Here is a 4,801-nt window from a genome sequence, read left to right on the forward strand (position 1 = left end):
CTGCTTGGTTTTGTTTCTCCTTTGAGCACTGAACATCTTTTGATGTATAGCAGTCCAAGAAGCAATCTTACTAGTGCTGTTTACTGAGTGAACTACCCTATTTCCTAATGCATTGCTATTTCTCAATTAACTTATTCAAAGTCTTTTCTGTTACAATATTGGTCTCGAATCTTGTCTTGAGATTACTTTTGATGACCTCTAAATCATTGTAAGCTACTGCTGAATCTGGCATCTTCATCATTCCATAGGTATAAACTATTCTTCTTACCTCAAGTCTAAACCCCTGCGTTAGAATGGATTTCTCTAGATTCTAAGGGCGGGCAGGTTAGCTGGTTTGTTTAAATACTGATTTAAAAACACCTTGGGATACCCTATTTCTTAATATTCCCTGAAAAACTAAAGCCATAATCCTTTGAAAAGAATTGGTAAAACTACCTTCCACTAAAATATGCTGACCAGCTCAGTTATTCAGATCACCATAGGTTATCTGTAGGTTGGAAGGGACCTCCAGAGGTTCCAGATTACAGAGGTCTGTAGTCCACCCTCCTCAAAACAGGTCCAGCTGGAGCACATTATTCTGTGCCCATTCTTGTCGTGTTTTGATTATCTCCAAGGATAGAGACTTTACAGCCTCCCTGTGCAACCTTTGCTAAGTTTGACTCCGGTAAAGATAAATATTTCTCCCTTATGCAAAAAATTTTATGTGCACTTGGGTGCATTGCTGCCTATCTTTCCATAGTGCACACTGGAGAAAAGTCTGGCTTCTCCGTCTTCTCTACACCCTCCTCTTACGTAGTTGTTAACAGCACAAAGATTTCCTTGTGCCTTCTCTTCTCCAGGCTGGACATAGGCTACATGTGCCAGCAGGTGCTCCCACAAGTCCTGAATGAACTGGAAGAACCACCTCCCTCAAACTCCTGGCTACACTCTTGCTCAGGTAGCTCGTTGGCCTTCTTTGCTGCAAAGTGCATTGCTGGCTCAAAGAATCATAGAATTGTCTAGGTTGGAAGGAACCTTTCGGATCATCTAGTCCAACCATCAACCTGATGCTGACAAAAGCCATCACTAAACCATGTCTCTAAGCACCACATCTACCGATCTTTTAAACACTTCCAGGGATGGCGATTCCACCACTTCCATTGGCAGCCTGTTCCAATACTCGACAATCTTTTCGGTGAAGAAATTTTTCCTAATATCCAATCTAAACCTCCCCTGGCGCAACTTGGGGCTGTTTCCTCTTGTCCTTTTGCCTGTTACTTGGGAGAAGAGACCGACCCCCGCCTCTCGACAACCTCCTTTCAGGTAGTTGTAGAGAGCGATAAGGTCTCCCCTCAGCCTCCTTTTCTCCAGGCTAAATAACCCCAGCTCCCTCAGCTGCTCCTCAAAAGGCTTGTTCTTCAGACCCCTCACCAGCTTTGTTGCCCTTCTTTGGAATCGCTCCAGAATATCAGTGTTACATCTCAATGTCATGGTTAGCTTAGTGACCCGGAAGACCCATGTCTTTTCATGTGAAGTTGCATTTTAGTTTACTGCCCCCAGCCTGTACTGATGCATGGGCTTTTCCCATCCCAAATGTCAGACTTTACATTTTCTTGAATTTCATTAGGTTCCTCTCAGCAGCGTGTTTCTCCAGGCTGTACACCCTGCTCTGAATGGCAGCACTGCCCTCCTGCATGGTGACTGCTCCTATCAGTTCATCACCATCAGCAAACTTACTGATGCTCAGTCTTCCAGGTTGCTAATAAAGAATTAAGGGTATTGGCTTGTGTATCGATCCCAGAGTCAAGCAGTCATACTGATGATCACCACACTTTAAGCCTGATGGCCCAGCCAATTTTCCAGCAACCTTATTTCCCAGTTATTCAATCTATAACTCGCCAATCTGGCTACAAAGGCACAATAGGAGACTGTTTATCAAAGTCCTCTGTAAAGTCAAAATAGACAACATCCACCAGTTTTCCCTTGTCCACACAGCCAGTCATCTCATCATACTCCAGTTACTGATGCTACAGAAGTAACTACTTCTTCATAAAAATTAATTCATGTCATAATCTAAATGTTTGTCTTCAGCAACTGGTCTACCTTGCTTTTAAGCAACCCTAGCTGTTTATTGCCGTCACATAATTTGAAGGTACTTATTTGAGTATAAAATTCTGTTTCCAAACCACATTGTGCTGTGACCAAGTTTCCTAAATTTTCTTGCTAAAAATTTTAGTTTCAAAAATAATGTTAAAAGCCTTAAATCAATTAAAGTTTAAGGTTAAGTAGTTTTAAGTTAAGTACATTTACAGGTATCTCTATATGTAATTTTACCAGATTTATTCAGAACAAAGAAATGGAGGAAAGCTCTTATGTGTTGCAAATGTCATTATATTACTGCCATAATTGTTAAAATTATTGATGGTTTGAAGTTTTACCCACTCAGACAAGACCTCAGTCCACAAGACACTTTTGCTCTTCTCCCAAACCATCTGGCAAAGCACACAGACCTGCTGTACTGTGCCAACCCAACCAGTATGGTCTGGGCTCATCCTTACGTGCCCTGTGACCTAGTTCCTGAGAGCTTACCTAGTTAGGACACCTTGTAATCCTTGAGTTGAGGCTGGGACCTGAAAGCATCCTGGAGAGGAGGTCAAAGAAAAGTCTCCTGGGGCAGAGAGAGAGTGGCTGGGATACAGCCCTCAGTTACACTGTTCTCTCTTCTCAGACTTCCTTGTGATTCCAGGGATCTTTCTGAGCTTTCTGGATGTGCCCTCCAGTTGAGAATTCCTCAGGTACACTGGTTAAGTTAATCTTGAAGCAGTTCTTCACAAAAACTGGTAACAAGAAAAATGATTACTGATTAACACCTTTGGTCTTAAAATTCGGTACCCTGAGTTCGTTATGAATGCTAACCTAGGTCCAAGTCATTACTTAAATTGCTGGTTTGGTATGGAATGTGTTTTCAGTATGTATCTTAAAAAGGTAGCATTCAGTAAATCCTGAAGGCAAAATGAGCAGCTAAATTTAAATGCTGTTACAGTGCAGCACTCTTCTAAATTTGTTTCTTGATTAAAGTATTTCAGACAATTTTGAATTCAATCCACACCTCAAGTGATAATTCACTGATGAGATGATAAGCATCAATTGTAACTTGAGACTGTCAAAAATCTCCTCCTGCCCTAATATATATGAGACAAGTGAAATTAAAAGGACTTTTTCTTCTTATGATCGAGCTTCTCACTCTCCATCCTCCTGTTCTACCCCCAGACACTAGATCCTGCTGGATTAGTGACCCTGCTGTTGCAGTATCATTGAGGTGTTAGATTGGCCCATTCCAGTATCACAAACTACCAATTTAGGACTAAAATTCGCAAAATTTCAGGGCCAACTTTGGAGGGCAATGCTGATTTATGCTTCGTTAAAGTAATCTATTAACGTAACCCTGGTTTTAAACTTTAAAAGCAGTGTCTGTGTTGCCCAGCAAGCTGTAGGGCTATTGCATTTGGCTTGCTGCTCGTGCAACAGAATTACTTCTGAGTTACTGAGAAACTGCACCTTTTTTCATAGTATACCAGTAAGGCAAAATTACAGTCCATCTCCTTCCTGAGAAAGTGAACGGATAGTTTCTCAAGTGAGCGCTAGGTCTCGTGAAATGGGGAGCTGATCTACGGGCACGCTAATCACTCCCAGTTTCACCCCGTCCCTTGCCATCAACTCCAGTACTTTTTTGAGCAACCGGTGAGCCACTTCAGCTCACTAACCAGCAGAAACGGCAACCGTTTTCCCCGATGTGAGCCTTCCAGGTTTCGTGAATTGTACTGCCTCCTTGGAGAGTTACAGGAATGTCAGAGCTGGCACTGAAGCAGCCGGAGATGGCGACAGGGAGAGCCTGGCAAAAGTGATGCCGCTCTTGCAGCATTAAGCTGTTAAATTAACTCAGTCGACCCCATAAAGCTTTACCTTGAGAAAACCATGAACCTATCTATCTGAAAGTGCTTGTTTGAAAAATGCAACATCAAACATTTTTAAGCATGAATCTGGACCACTGCAAGGTAACTAAAATATCAGCCAGTATGTATTGACTAATCGACTCCATTGACTTGATCAGTGAGGATTAAGGCTGATTATTCTAAGCTCTTCTGTCCTGTCTCAAGTGAGGTTCTTGCAAACTAATTAATGCAGAGCACAGACCGCAATTACCAAGGGTGTAAAATACAGGCTAGGCGCTCTTTTAAGACCAGACCCCGCCGTGCTGCGCCTGCCTTCACATGTGGGTCAAAGCGTTTATTTAAAACCGTGCTACTTTCTGTCCTAGAGAAGTGTTTAAAAAAAAAAAAACAACTGCACATATTTGTGTTTCCCAGGTCATGAAAAGCTTAGCACGGTTCATCCTGTGCAGTCAAAACGGGGCCAAAACTGTACAGTATGTTTCCCATGAATTTCTGGTGCTGCCCGAGCCACATGCTGGGGGATTTCCCTGGACAGAGGGAAGAAAAAAACCCTTTAAGTCAGGATCTGGTACAAATGTGTGAGATTGAACAACACCGGGCACACCCCTGCCAGAGGAGGTGAAGGCCACGCCGGCCACCAGCCCGGCCCTGTCTCCCCAGACAGCGAGAGAGCCCTGGAGGCTTCAGAGACAGGGATCGCCCACCCCGAGGGGTGACCGGGCCGAGATCACCGGCCACCGACCTACGGCCACACGGTGGCCGCGGAAAGGCGGGGCGGGCCGGGCCGCGCCGCTCCCTCAGGCCTCCCCCCGGGCGCTCGGCGGCCGTTACCCCGCGCAACGGTCGCCGAGGCGGGGGCGAGGGGCGCC

Source organism: Numenius arquata, chromosome 1, assembly GCF_964106895.1.
Source record: "Numenius arquata chromosome 1, bNumArq3.hap1.1, whole genome shotgun sequence".
Lineage (NCBI taxonomy): Eukaryota > Metazoa > Chordata > Aves > Charadriiformes > Scolopacidae > Numenius > Numenius arquata.